Here is a 17146-nt window from a genome sequence, read left to right as displayed (position 1 = left end):
ACTTTAGTTCTATGGGACCAAATTGAGCTCAGATTTCACAAAAAAGTAACGCAAATGCCTTGTTTTGCGTATTAAAACGTGAACACGTAAATCGAGACTTTTATAATACGCAAAACAAGGCATTTACGTTACTTTTTTGTGAAATTTGAGCTCAATTTGGACCTCTAAAGGCTAAAATAGCCCCCAAACCCTCTAACGGAAGGTTTTTCAAATCGATAAAAAAATATTAATAAATGGAGAGTGGGCCCCATTAACGAAAGTTTTTAACGGCGGGATAACGACAAGGTTATCGTATGGAAACAAAATGTATATTGAGGTTACAGTGTAGAAAGTGATATAAGTTGGGGCACAACGTAGAACAGTGAAATTAACAGGGTTACTATATAGAAAAACCCTTGTTTAATTTATAATTGGATATATACTAATCGGCTTATTAAAAAATTCATAAACAATACATTAAAAACGTTTTTCACTAATTACCTTTTGCAAAATTAGGGGGGTGTGGGCGCCAACAACAAGTATTTTTCTAAAAATTATTAAATATTGTTTTAAAATAGAGAATTGAGGGTGAATAAAGATGTGTATATTATTCTATAAAATTGGGATATATATAAACATATACAATAGCTAGAGTTCTCTTATAAAATACTAAACCCTAAACCTATAATATTCCAAAAAGTACAGGAAATATAATGGGCATCCACATTTATTTCATAACACTCCTCCTTGGATGTCCATTATCGAAGACTGTGCCAAGTTAAAACCTTATCAGGAAAAACCATGTGGGATAAAAACTTAATTAAGGAAAAAGAGTACATCATTTTTCGTAATACGCTCACGATGCTGCCTCATTAAAAACCTAACCAGGAAAACCCAATATGGGACAAAACCATGGTCAAGGGAAAAAGAGTGCAGCGCGTATTTTCTCTCCCTGATGAATGTATAGCTTGAGATCTTCTAATGCTAATAGTTGAGTATCTTCTCACATGACGCAGAATAGTACCATTTCTTGATCTTTGATCCTCCCAAATCTTCAAATCTTCACCCGAACGAGTGAGTCTTCATATCACCATACTTATGATAATAATACATGTGTTTGTCCACAATTCATTCGAAATCTCTGTTTAAAGTTGCCTTAATCATTATACTTATGCCTTCTTTTGGAGGTCGATCGACATATTTTGTAGAAATTGATGATCAATAATAGATCATAATTTATGGCAATACGTGATATAATTGTCCAATTTTATAAGATAACTACCCACATACATCACTCATGATTCTTCTGGTCCATAAGAAAATTATTCTCGTCGAAAGATATCTCAATGCTATTTTTTTTTGGAAATTTCATATTTAATATTAGAGTTCGCCAATGAATACAAAGACTGATTGAATCTCACATACTCAAACTTCAAGTTGAGATATTAATGATGTAGTCATATTAACTTTTCAGGAGTTTGATAATAATTGAAATATTCAAGATATAAATTTTATAGGGCTGGGTATTTATATACGTCGTATATAAGATCTTCAGGACTCTTTTTACATGATTCATAACATGCTATTAAATCGACGTCATCAATAATTTCATCACAACTGTAAGCCCATTAGAATGTAAATACCTCTTTGTAATTTTCCATCAAAGTTATAAATACACCTTACTATACCTTGGACGAACATTCACACATACCATAATTATTATATAGAAATTAGTGCATGCAATTTGAGATATAAAAATCATGATAAGATATTGAACAAAATATACAATGAGTAATGCATCTAACAACTTTCTACACATACAATAAGTAATCCATTAACTTATGACTCATGCATGCACATGGACAAAAGACTCAAAATAATGCAAGACACTTTACAGTGTGGATTTAAAAATCCATATTTCATTGGAGTTTGGTCCATGATAAACTTTTGATCATTATCATTATGTCGACATCAAAACGGACATATATTTCAGATCCCTTATCCACTAGTCCATTTTATCATGCATATGCATATTATTCGTCGGTTCCATAGGATACCGGTATTATAAAATTCAGGTTGATACAATTTCGCATGCTATTTTACAATGATATCTGAATATATCTCCAATCGGTACCATTATTAATTTTTTCATATCATAGGCCATCTATTATAGTTCATATTTCTATACCACCTATCAAGGGTATTTCTCACACTATAATATTAATATACTATAATTATACTTTAAAAGTATCAATTGCACTTTCTTTCCATATGTCACATATTTATATTGGAACCGATCGCACAATCTACACTTCAGGTGTAGTGATTCAAAGAAAAATTGGTAAGATCTACCTTAATGTATGCACATAATATCATTATCACTATGATCAAAATATATCTCTCTATGCCTCTAGATCGATGGGTCATAACAGTATACAAATCAAATCATAGATGTGCAACATATGTTGATACAAAAGTTGGCATGTAACTTTACAAAGTATCATTAGAGGGATCAACTAATTATAATTTTATAATTTTGCCAACTTACTTCAATTGTTCTCCCCCTAAGTTGGTAAAATATCTCAAATATTGGGGCAATTCTTAACCAACTTATAATATATAATTTCATGAGTAACAAATTTCATCTCGTAGGATAATCATATTCAACAAATTTCTATCTCTTCTGGAGAATAACAAAATTTTGTTCTCTTCCAGAGGTCAATATTAATAAGGGGGTCATGAGTTGTGCAGTTGTCTATTTTCTTATTCTATTATTCTTATGTGCTAACATAAATAGCCCCAATTAAGAAATTAGTCACTTGAATGTAAAGCCACTATATGGTGGTCTTCTAATTCTCCAAATACGTTACTTTAATAATGAGTTTCTAGCTACTCTAAATCACAAGTTGTTTTAGTGAGTTTCTGGCCACTTATTACTTGTTCACATGCAAATTTGTTCAAAACTAATATATAATCTATTGAAATTTCTACAAAACAAACTATTAAATCACAATCCAAATATAGCTTAATTTCAACGTTATGTCTTGTCATTCAATTCATTTCATATAACTAACGTTCATATAACTAACGTGAGAGAGCGTCAGCACATTATTTTTATATCAAATGAACCTTCGAGTTTCCAAAACGGGTAATTATTAAACCCGGATGGCCTAATTTAATTATCTCAATCACTTTTCTGAATTTAGATTCTGGTCAGTTTTACAACACTAGTGATTACTTTATATATATATAAACATATTTTATGCATAGCCATGAAAGTGATGTGATATTAGAACACCAACATGTGTTTATACAATTGGCAAGACAATCAACTAATACTTGATCCAATAATAACTTATACTCTGCTGGAGTGCTTTGATTATAATCTTGATACATAATAAGCTTGTTGGACATTTTATACTCTACTGGAGTATATATTATTATATAATCATGGTACATATCAATTTTACTAACATAATCTTTTTTAGAAATCTATCAGATTGCATCACTTTTTCAAATTTGCTATTATCAATAATTGCTCTTTTCCCAATAGAATATTGTTATCTTCGGAACCTATTAGACTACCACGCTTCAGGCGTGCTTTAGGTTCATTAACAACTAATGTTGTCCTTCGGGACATCAAATTTAATAGGAGCATTTACAGTTGGTATTTAGTCAATGACATTTATTCATATCCATCTTTAGGATGGTGTCATTGTAAATATATCTAATAATTATGTGGCCGCCTCTATTAAATAAATCATTGATATTAAAGCTAATGTACTTACCAAACTGACCATCAATGTATTTTATTATTCATATACAAGGATTACATATAATAATGAAATAAATATTATCTCCCCCTAATCATATCCTTGCATAAGGGGGTATGAAATTAATCCAACAACCTTTAAAATTCTTTAGCGCATTTTAAACCATAAATTCTTTTGACAATGTCATATATCAAGCAAAGTAAATTAGTATTATAAAACTCTTGCTTGTTCCTGCTCTTGCCCAATTATATTAACCTTTATATTAAAAATTCTTTAAACTATGGGTATAATAAATATATTTTTCAAGTAAGTTGCTCACAATGTCATTGAATTCATGATATTATTTCTTGCTCAAATAGTTATCCTTACAAACTTTTCATAAATTATATTTAATCATGAAAACATCATGTAAACACTTGATATTCTCTCAATCACAAAAAAATCTCATTCTGAGAGTGAGTAAATCTAATAATCTATGAATCATCAATTCTCATCTTGAGTGCATAGAATACTATTCAAATCTTTTTGTATATTCTCTCGTGACATTGTGAAATCACATTTATATTATAACTTGTAGATATCTTCATATTATTTTGAGGGTTTATGACCCTTTATAAATTTAAGGAACTGCAAGTCCATATTAAAGTTGCTCATTTGCTGGCTTGGGCCGGACATGGGCCGGGCCAAATCCTATAATTTTGTCCAACGCGATTAATATGCAAGTCCAAGCCCTTTTTTGCGGGATTAATATGTTGTCCATACCGGCCCTCTTAGATGAGCCGGGCTTGCCCACGGGCTAATGGGACCTAATGACCTTTGTTATTTTCGGTGGATTTATTTCTTACAAATTTGCAACCTATAATTATTGATGGTTTAAAATCTTAAAATATAAAGAGTATGATTGTATGAACACCGAAATGGATAATGCATAAAGCTAAAAAATTAAAAGTAGTGTATTAGTCGATTGTACACTAAATACTGATACATAACCTGATAAATTAGGAGGAAAGAAAATTAATACTACATATACTATTACACTCAATAGCACAACAATAATAAGCACAAGAAATCAATACACACGCAAGTTGAAACTAAATTATATAGTTTAAATAAACCAAATTAACAAAGTTAGTAGTAAATGGATTACAAGAGTTACAACCCAATTAAACACTAGGAAAATTAGGAGCCATTATATATATAAGCCTTAGCTTAAAAGTTGAAATTCACTGTTGAATTGAAGTAAAAATAATAATAATAATAATAATAATAATAATAATAATAATAATAATAATAATAAAAAAATTCACATGTTTTTATCCTTTAAATTATCTAATTTAGTTCACACTAAGAAAAAGTTTAATATAGATTAGATTAACTGTACAAGTTGGACAATCGTCCAACAAAATTACTTAATACTAGCAGATTAGTAGAATTATCTTACTATTCAAGTTATATATCTTGTGATTTGAAAGATCTTGCCTTGTAATGAAAAGATGAAGATGTTAGATTTAAGGGTATTTTTGTTTATGTTGTGGGGAGAGAGAAATGACAATCAAATATAAAAAGATTCTTCTAGATATCTAGTATCTACTACTTTGTAGTATCGTATATACTTTGTACTTTATAACATATTTAAAAAAAAAATCTTATTTAATAATTTACAAAACGGGCCGGACGAGCCGGTCCGGAATATAGTTACCATTGTCCATGCTCGCCCATTTTAACAAACGGGCCGAGCTTAGCCCATCCATTAATTTATTTATTTTTAATAAAGGTGTCCAAGCCTAAATTTTAACGGGTCGAACAGGCCGGGTCTAGCGGGTCGGACTGTCCATGAACAGCTCTAGTCCATATGTATTTCACATCAATTTATTCATCATTTCTATAATCCAACTTCATGTAGACAAATAATATCATATTATCACACATCATCATAGAAATCGTGATTGTATGTTTCATAATAGGTTTCACTTATAAGGTTACGAACATGTCATGTCAGCGGAAAATCATACTTGAGATATTTCACATGACTCAACATATTAATGTCATATATAAAACTCATGTAGCACATAATATATAATTCAGTATATACATTACCACAATTTTACAAGTCATATGTCTTATATAAAACATTTTAGAGAAATTAATTCTTTATAGTTGAAAACTCTTATATTACAGGACGTATATTATATGGGAATAAACATAGCTCCTATACGTATAAATAGTTGAAACAAATATGCTACCCCCACTTAACAAATGTTCACGGAAACATTTAACAAATAGATCAGAAGTTCAAAATTCACATTTTTACCGCATGTGGATTACATACAAAACAAACTTTGTACGACCTTACTTACTGGTCTTTTGTAAAATCGAGCCTTTCAATTCCGCTATCAAGTATAGAGATATAACGAGTCTTATTTAGACCTTTAACAGGAAAAATAAATGATATACTTCTAGCAATTGTTCACATTTTAAGTTCATGAATACACTAATAAATTAATGTATCAAATATTAAGATCAATTTTTCTAAATTCCTTATTAATGTTAAGCTAATACGAGTAATAAGGATACTCACCAAAATTAATAGCATTGAAAGATAGGTGTAACTAAATTATATAGCAGTAAAATCAACTAATTAAAATATCATATCATTGATAGTATAATAAAAAGAATCATAATATTATGATAATAATATAGTGTAATCTTGTTATAAGAAATATAATAATAGTATATTATCTTGTTAATATAATCTTGTTAATTATGAAAACCAACAAGTCTTTAGCAAGTATGGGGTGGTAGTCCGTTAGAGTGAGAATATACTCCGTAAATTTATCTGTTAATCTCTTGCAAGATTATATCTGATCTTTTGATTAGATAAACATCGCTCGAGAGCTAGACTTAGTATTAGCCATGCATAATTAGTTATATATTGCCCCCTTAATTAAGGATCTCGTTTCTTATTGTTTATCCAATTTGATATTATCTTCAAGCAATAATATCGTCAATATGTAACCAAAAGATCGTCAAGGTTTTTCTATCTTTAAATGGAAAAGACCATATGAAACAATAAAATTAGCAAATACACCTTGCTTAACAATTCCATTGCAAATGCCTCTAGATTAGGGTGAAAGTACCTTTAATCATTCAAAAACTGACAAACACTCCGTAATCAGTACCTTTAATCATTCAAAAACTAACAAACACTCCGTAATCAACTAAGACAAATAATAAGTTCCACAATCAATTACAATTTACCAATGCAATGAACACAATAAATATTAGCAGAGGTAATGTAAATCAACTAGCACTTTAGTGAATGTAGGCGTCATTCGAAGCGCACCTACTTTAAGCATGTGGTGAATATGCTTGGCACTCGTAGGAAGTGAAAATTGACATACACGATTAGGGACAAAGCAAAGTAGGGAGCCGCCAACAAGTTTTTAAGGAACTTGTAAACCGTTCACGGATCATTTAAGGCAACCACGAATAAGGGACAACAAAAGGCAACAATGATTGACCCGTGAAGGTTACACCCCATTCATAATTTACGAGATTACTAGCTCCATATGGTTCGGAACCACGAAAGGAGGATCGGGGATGATGGTACGAAGTGAGTCATGGAGTCACATTCGCCCGTATTGGCCTCTACTCGATTCTTATAGCGAAAAGTATTCCCTGCGATCTCAATGGCACACAAACAAAGATTCAATTTGCTAAAATTAGGCTAAATTAGTTGAATATTAATGCAACATATAATTCTAAAATATTGTGATCACTTAATTAAACAATAAGATTAAAAGGAACCAAAACCGGTCGTTCAAATTATCTTATTAGTCATGATATTCAATTACATATTACCTTTAAATATTAGTATTAGTAACTTCAATAAATAATAAATCAAATTGAATTAAATAAAATGAAAAGTAGAGTTGATTTGGTCCAAACCCTCAGTTAATTCTACCTTTCACGCCTTGGTTTAAGTATAGAACTTCGGGTCAAGTATGAACTCCTTGGAGTGCTTATGGGAAGTATTATGAGATAATAGAGTGGCTAGTGTTTAGGCTAAAGAGAGAAGAGAATGATTGTTGGTGCATAAGAGAGGAATAGAGAATTATTTGGTGCCCCGAAAGTGAGGAAATCAGCCTCGTATTTATAGGGAAAATATGAGAAGTGAAGCACGGAACCCTAGAAGTGTAAAGGTGCCGCGGAGAGACCCTAGAAAAATGACGCGTCACGGCATGTATGCCGCGTCACGGCATGTATGCCGCGACAATACCGTGACACGGCGCAAAATACCGCTACACGGGGCGGAATACCGTGACGTGGCGTATCTGCTGTGACACGGTGCACATGTTTTCCCGAAAACAGACCAGATTCATTTAATCCTTGCTTAATAATTAAGTACGTGATATATTATGCGCCGTTTTCAGCTATTCCGGATTAATTTCAGGCTTAGGTTTTCATTATTTATTAATCGGGCTTAATTAATAACTAACACGTAATGAATTAAAAGGGTTTGGGCTAGGATATGAGTTGGACCGAGTTTGAATAAATGGTTTGACTGATTTGTTGACTTAATATGTTTGACTGAACATGGGTTTTAAGCACTCCCGAGATTAAATACTCAACCCGCCCAATAATGACGGTGAAAGGTTATTCATCATCGGGTTTGGTTTTGGGGAGACATTTTTATGTGTCTACAGTGACAAATAAATAAAGTCACATGGAAGTATTTCTCTTCAATACTCACAAAGATTAGTCAAACCAACTTACTTTATATAGTTTATCTCATATACTAACTTAACCTATCACATAGACAACAACATAAAAATAATATTATTTATAATAAGGGGCACATATGAATATAAGTTTGACTTTATGAATTTTAAAGTTGAGAAGAAACTTCCCTGGTTTCAAGATGGTCTAGTCACACGACTCACACTTTTGATATTTTGTTGTAGCCTGCATAGCCGAATTACAACTTCTCGATCTCAATTATCGTGTAATCTATGAGCAAATTAAAAATGAAAGGTCTTTGTCAGTTCATCTTGCTAGAGAGCAGGACACGAAACCTCGCCGCACTATTTCGATAAATATAATAGCTCCAAAGTATAAAATCCACATAAATAATTCAATTGAGCATATGTTACGAAAACAAAAACCCAAGAAAGGTTAATGTTGGCTGCAGACATTAAGAAATTTAAATTCCCTTCAATTGTTGTGTCGACTTGCTCACACAAAAATCCTCGATGAATCATTTAATGCAAAGATCTTTTAAATTTAATTTCTAGTATGCGTAAAGAGCTTTGGTGTTGATAACGTGTTTTAAAATAGAGAATTAAGGGTGAATAGAGATTTGTGTATTATTCTATAAAATAGGGATATATATAAACATATACAATAGCTAGAGTTCTCTTAGAGAACACTAAACCCTAAATCTAGAATATTCCAGAAAGTATAGGAATATAATGGGCATCCACATTTATTTCATAACAAATATGATGTTATTATTTTTTCTACAAGGGTAACATCGATAATTTTGATGTATTTGTTAAAAATATAGTCATCACTCGTAATATTAACCACTAATAACTTTTATGTATTTACAAAAAAATAAAATTATAATATCACCCGCTAAGCATCCGATCTACCCGTTTCACCCGCAGATGACGGATGAATCGGATGCGGGTGATGGGTTTTGTGGGTGGCGGGTGAAGCGGGTGGATGCGGGTGGAGCTTTATTTGACCCAAATCTGATCCGTTGCCATTCCTAACAATGGAGAAATTTGGAGAAACACTTGAACCCCCATGGTCATATCAAGATTAACACTGGCAAAGAGTTAGCTACCTTAAATCCAACAAAAATATGCAATTATGAAAATATGCATAACAATACTCAATCAAAAGTGACAAACAAGTCTTATTAGTGGTGTTTAATTAGGTTCAAAACAATTCAATTTCAGTTATATCTATATGACGAGTCATATAATTTGAATTCAATTTATTTTAAAACATATGCAAGCTGTTTTTTTTAGGAAATAATCAAGTTAATCTTAGCTTGATAAGTTGGTGATTAATTAATTCAATAAAATGTAGAGTAACAACTATAATTTAATTCAATTCTCTATAAGTTTGTGGGTAAAATTCAATTCTAATTTGATTTTTAGTTGTTCTAAGATTTTTTTTTCTTTTAAATCTCTATATTGTGAGTTTTAGTGGTCATTTGGTTGAGCATGGTGGAAAAAATAACGAAGCAAAAAGCTTTTCCCATGTATATCTAAAGAGGTGGGAAATGTTTTTGGTTGAACGAATTACTATCTCATTGTAAGTTTCACTTACCTAAAGAAACTTCCTACGAAGTATATTTTATGGTTGGATAGTGTAACTTCTCATGTTTTTGTCTATCAGATAATATTTCAATCTTCAATCAATTAACTTTTTACTTGTCTACTTTTCATGACTTTTGATGTCAAACAAACAAGCATAAATTTCATTATTCAATTTAGTACTCTTACATCTGTGTCAATTTTGTTTGCTTATTTATCTTTTTTATATACTTCTCAACTTTGAGATTTGAGCCTGATCTTATTCATCAATAAATACACACTCCCTACTTTTTTTAGGGTCTCAATTTGACTTTTGCACTATTAACATACATCACTTTAATCAATGTTTGTATTTTGTACATATACTTGTAACAATTGTTTTTTTATTATCACATTTTCATAAATTATAGGAAAAATTGTTTTAAATAATACCACCTTTCACCTGTCCGCTAAAAACAAGTCGACCTTTTGATTATCTCTAAATAATACCACCTTTGGGGGGTGTCTGCTTTAAACAACTTATTTTACCTACAACCTGAATGACCGGTTAACAATTTTATTTTATTTTTATAAATTCATTTAACACTTTAATTATCTCTTAATTAAAACTTTAATTATGATTAACAATTAAAATAAACTTTTTTTTAAAAAAAAAAAAAATCCCCCACCAGCCATCTGCTACCACCCCATACCCTTTCCCCATACGCTTATTTCACCCAACCTTCTTACCTGGCAAACACCATGACATGAGCCCCCCTCCCCTGATTATATGACCCCCACCATGATGTATGGGAAGGGGAGAGCGGCGGTTTTTGAGGCAGGGGGAGGGAATTTGGGTCTGGGAAAGGGGTGGGTTTCGAGGTGCTTGGGTGGGTTTAACACTTTAATTATTTTCTTAATTAAAACTTTAATTATGATTAACAATTAAAATAAACTTTAAAAAAAAAAAAAAAATCCCCCACCATCTCCCCCACTAGCCACCGGCTACCACCCCATACCTTTTCCCCATACGCTTATTTCACCCAACCTTCCTTCCTGGCGAACACCATGACACGAGCCTCCCTCCCCTGATTATATGACCCCCACCATGACGTATGGGAAGGGGAGAACGACGGTTTTTGAGGCAGGGGGAGGGAATCAGGGTCTGGGAAAGGGGTGGGTTTCGAGGTGCTTGGGTAGGTTTCGTGGTGGCTGACGGAATTAGGGTCTCAGGGTGGTGGTGGTTTAAGCGGCAAAGGAAGAGGAGGGGGCGATTTTCGAGGTTAGGAAGGATAAGGGGTGGGTTTCGGGGTGCTTGGGTGGGTTATAGGGTGGCTGACGGAATTAGGGTCTTGGGCTAGTGGTGGTGGCTGGTGGTGGTGGGGTTGTATAGTAGTATCGGGCTGTAGGGGTAGGGTGGGGTTGGCAGTGGTGGTCGAAAATGGAAAGGGCGGTTCTGATGGTGGGGACGGGGTGAGGGTGCGCCGGAGTATTGTAATGGTGGTGGAGATGGGGTGGTTTAAGTGGGTGGCTACCATTGAAATGGGTAAGGAGGATGAAAGAAGGTGAGGGAATTTTTTTTTTTAAAAAATAAAATAATAAAAAATAATAATCTTTTAAAAATTAAAAACATTAAATAAATTTTTTTTAAAAAAATTATATTTTCAGACCAATAAAATGATGATACGTGTCCATATGACCTATTAATCAGGTTACCAACAGGTCACAACTTGTTTAAAACGGACACCCCCAAAGGTGGTATTATTAAGAGATAATCAAAAGTTCGACTTGTTTTTAGCGGACGGGTAAAAGGTGGTGTTATTTAAAGCAATTTTTCCATTATTATATCTATTCATAATTAAACACATTACTCCTTATTAGTTAAATTTTCACTTTGTCATGTGTGCATGAATGTGCCAGTCAAATAAGAACACTTATACGTAGTAAATAACAAAGGGAGAGAGTAATGGATAACTCAAGTGGTTAGAGCTTTCTTCTTGGTTCCAGAGACCTCGAGATCGATTCTCATCATCCGCATTTATAAGTCTCTAAACACCAAATATATATATATATATATATATATATATATATATATATATATATATATATATATATATATATATATATAAATAAAGATGGGAGTAATATCCAACCCAGCCCGATTTGAGATGCAATTGATGTGGACCAAGTGTCAACGAGGTCGGTTCACAAGACAAAGTTTACAACGTGATTTTGCTTTTTATTTTTTTTTGAGAGCGAGATTTTGCTTTTTATTTGTGAGGCACACAAAGTAAATTATCAAGATAAGAGAAACTTTGTATGTAGTCCACAACCCAAAAATCCAAGATAAAACAAATTTTTGTTATAGATATAACAATTTGGTACGTACACTCCATAATCGGGCAAATTCCAAACATATCATTAGAACTACAATTTCTCTATTTTCTCTCAATCAATCGAAGATGACTACTGCTGGCTCAGGAGAAAAGAAGGATGTTCCAGTCAAACAAGCTGCTATTGTTGTTGGTGTGCTTGCACTTGGGGGTTTAGCCGTTCAGCTGGTCATCAAGACCTTCTTTAACAAGGATTCATCCGGTTCGGACAAGCCCGATGATGCTGCCCCGGCTGCTCCAGCTGAGCCCACCACCTAATCAGCTGGAACATCATATGAAAGTTTTATATGCACCCGGAAGCACATTTCTTTAGGTTTATTTGTTTGCGGTTCATTTCTTGTGTTTATGATTTTTATTTGTTGGGTCTTTTGTTGCTTATTATGTTAACGTGAACAAATTTTTTTATGAATAAATAAAAAATAATAGTGATGTTTGATTTTGTTGTTGTCAAATAATTTTATTGCTCAAGTTTCGAGTCATTGCATTTTAATAAATTATTGGAGATATTGTTTCTCTTCCTATGATTACTTTATATTGCTTAATTTAGTTCTCTAATTAGAGCATTGTAGAAATAAATGTAGTGGCTAACCATGTACGGATGTACCTCCATTTTGTAGGTAAGTTATAAAATTAAGGTTTTTAGAATATGTATTATCAATTAAATATTGTACCGTGAAATAAACATCAAATCTATTTATTTTAGCATTAAGTTCCAAAAAATTAACCATTTTAATGGTTTTTTTTGGCAAGGTCAAGGATTTGGTTATTGTATTACCTCTGTGTCCTATAATATCGCAATGTTATTTTTCTTTTAGAAAATTTCAGAACCATTAAATATATCCATTATTGGAAAATATACCAGATACAATCAACAAAAGTACCCATGTTGCGGGTTACAGCCTTTAAGTTTATTTTGGTAAATACAACATAAAAACACATCTTACATTCAAAACTATAATCCACTTTGTTCTAGAGTAATTGACACATTCAAACTTACACATGTCGATGCAGTAGTTTGACTTATTTTTTATATAATTAAATATTAAAGAAAATTAAAAAAAAAGGTGATATTATGAAACTTTATATTAATATTTATCTAACAACATATTTCATGATAAAAAATTAATTTTATTATGTTAATAAAAAACCATAGTCAAAGTTAATATATGAATAATGTAAAAAGTCCAACGCGCCAATTTTTCAGGGATGGATGGAGTATAAGGTCGGGATAGCCTGAACCCAAAAAACCTTCCCAAAATTTGGCAAATCTTGGGCGGGGTTGTATTTGATTAGTTTAGGCCCTGTTCTCTTCACGTTTTTGCTGAAATGAAATTATTAATGTTGAATTGAAATTAATGTTATGGATTAAACTCATTTTTAATGATTCTTTATTGTTTTTGTTTTTTAAAAATACTAATTTTCACTAATTAAACCTTATTTTTATTAAATTAAAATTATTTTGGCTAAACTGAACTTATTTTTACTGAAGTGAAATTATATTATACTGAACCAAAGTTATCTTCACTGAATATTATTTGAATAAGTACAGTTGAAGAGAATATGGCCATACTATACTATATTGTACTTGTTATACCATTTAAATTAAAAGATGGTTATGGATCACACTAGGTTGTGTCACATGTTAAACTCAAGTGCTTGTGCCTTGCTAGAATTGACCCACGGATAAGCACACTTGCTAAATGTCGTGCTGAAAATTTAAAAATGGCAGAATGTTATATAACACGTGACAATTTTAACCGATTTACCTGGTCATAATAAGTTGGGCACTGTTCTAAAAAAGTCCCCCGAGATTAGGACCACTATGAGTTAATCAATAGTTAGGATTGTTTAAAAAAGAACATCCGTAATTTGGGCTGGTAAGCATCATTTTTTCAAATTAAAATCATGAGAGATAATGTGACGATTATGATTTTTCATCAAAATGATTTTTAAAGATAGGAGGATGGTTATGGAAGTGGTTGAGTGGGTTATAAAGAGTTAGAGTTGTGGGTTTTTGGCGAGGGGTGATTAATTTCGAAAGTGTTTGGGTGGTTTTGACGGAATTGAGTGGATTTTGGAGAAGTTTGGGGGATTGGGTGGTGGTGTTTGGTTGTGTAGTTAAAACAACTTGAAATGTATGTGTGTTTAGTGGTCACCTGCCTGATAAATGAGTGGTTAAAACCAAAAAAGAAAATTTAATGTCTGAATCTAGCATAAAGTAGTAATTTTTTGTATACATAAGATTCATGTGAGTAATTTTTAAAATAGTATATTTTTCGAATATCAGCTTTCGATGGTTATACTCCGTTCTTAATATAATTAAACATAAGTTTGTTCTAGGACATTTATTTTAAATTTGAGAAAGTATCTAATATTACTCCTTTTGTTCCATAATATAATTCTAGTTTTCCTTTTTGGGTGTCCCAAAATCTTGTTCATTTTTTTTATTTTTTTTCCCTTTTTCATACACTATGAAATATCGAAAATATCCTTATTATTTTTGTCTTTATTCATTACACTACCGAAAGTACCCTCACATTTCTTCTTATTATTTGTGCCCTCACCTATTTCATGTACTTTTCTCTTTCTTTATGTACACACTAGTCTAATGTGCACGTGATACGTGTGTGGTTGAAGTATCGAAGCTTAAAAATATATTTATAATTATGACCTATGACCATAAAAAAAAAAAACATTTATTACGTGTATCTAGTGTAAAAAAAAAAGTTAGAATAATGGAAGGGAAACAACATTAAAAATATAATGCAAAAATAAAAAATGATTTGGAGTTAAATGTTAAAGGGCAGGGGATTGATGTATGCAATTTCTTTTGTACTTCTGGAATACCATGCACAAGGTACTCCGGGTTTATAAAATTCATGTTATTTTGATGTGAACTTTTTAATTATTGTTTCAATTAATATATATATATATATGTTATTTTTAAATAAACACATGTTATTTTATACATGCATGCTATTTTTTTATATTCAACATCGATCATTTCACTCTATAAAGCTCTTCTGTTAATTTGGATATTATATACTCTTTACATAATTTTCATGTAATTTAGTTCTCTCAAATGAGTAAGAACTCACATAAGTTGATTTTGAATACAAAAATTATCAATTTTAAGCAAACTAACACAAGGACTAAGAAAATAACACAAAGTTTATGTAAATAATACAAGTATTATTGGTAAAATAACATGAGATGAAACTTATGTAAAATATAACAATGTTTTGGCAAAATAACACAAATTTTATGTAAAACAGCACGAGTTGAGGTTGAAGTAAATAAGTAAATAGTAACATATTGTTTTAGCAAAATAACACAAGATTTAAGTAAATAGTAACATATCTGTTCTTGATGAAATATATTTTCATATTAATTTTCATATATTCTAAGAGAAAATACAAGTTTATAACCTTGATGAACAATTTATGTTTATCAAAGGGTAATTATGTATTTGACAACTAACTAGTGTTAATTGTTGTTAGTTGCTTTCCCCCCTCTCCCTTGATTTTCTCTCTCCTCCTTTAACATTTAATTTTAATGGCAGAAAATGTGCATTTCACTACAACATCGAGTTAGACGAAATCAATAGAGGAACGAAAGCTTATTACCCTTTAGGGTTAAGCATACCCTTTATTTCTCCCTTTGAAATTCGGGTTTTCGTTTAATTCCGGTGACGAAGCGGCCATAAATGGTGGTGCAAAGCCGAAATCTATGGAGGATTAACTCACATACCCTTTAGGGTTAACCATGCCCTTTATTTCTCTCTTTGTTATTCGGGTTTTCGTTGAATTTTGGCGGCGAAGCCGCCGAAAATGGTGGTGCTCGTGAAGTCGAACGGCTTGGAAAGAAGATGAAAATGAGTGTGGATTGGAGATAGAAGATAGAAGTTGGTGGGAGGAAGGAAAAAGAACAAGAGGAATAAGAAGGTAGGAAGAAGGTGGGAAGAAGAAAATGAATAAGAAGGTGGGGAAGAAGAAGGTGATGAATAGTATCTGTCAACATTATTACCATGGCCTACAAGCAGTAAATATATATTTATTTAATAAAAAAAAATATAAAGTTCAATGCAACTTAATTACAAAAATGCCAATTGATATGATCTTGCTCATATATCTAATGCAAAGGAAATTTGATATTCGCTCAAAAATTATATAAAAAATAGTCAATCATTTCTAAAGCAAGGTGATATATTCTCATTAAACATTATTATTACTACTGTAATAATGTTAAACTTAACTTGAATTTTTTTTTTTTTTTAAAAAAAATGGTATTATTGTTATTACAATTCACGAGTATTATTTTTTTATAAATTTCCTTTTTCATTAAAATTGACTGATTGAATATTTGATGATTTTTCATCTTCTATTTTTCTTATTATAGCTTGATTGGAATATTGTATTAACACAATTTAACTCTAAAGGGCATTTTGGGTAGTTTAAAAGTTGCCAACCAACTTTTTAATCCCTCTCCCATTTGGCTTATATTATTATTTTTGAAAACACCCAAAAACTACGGTGGCTACATTCCAAATATGACTTGGGAAGTCATTCGACCACACTTTTAGACAAAATTTCAAAGTTGGTAGTGAGCCAATTCATGAGTCATTTTATTACCACTACGCTATATTATTTATACCCACTTACATGTCTTGTACTTTTCTCTCTTTTTTATATAC

This window comes from Chenopodium quinoa, unplaced genomic scaffold (genome assembly GCF_001683475.1).
Source record: "Chenopodium quinoa cultivar QQ74 unplaced genomic scaffold, ASM168347v1, whole genome shotgun sequence".
In the NCBI taxonomy this organism is placed as follows: domain Eukaryota; kingdom Viridiplantae; phylum Streptophyta; class Magnoliopsida; order Caryophyllales; family Amaranthaceae; genus Chenopodium; species Chenopodium quinoa.
The sequence above is the reverse complement of the archived record's forward strand: the minus strand, read 5'-3'. Positions refer to the sequence as shown.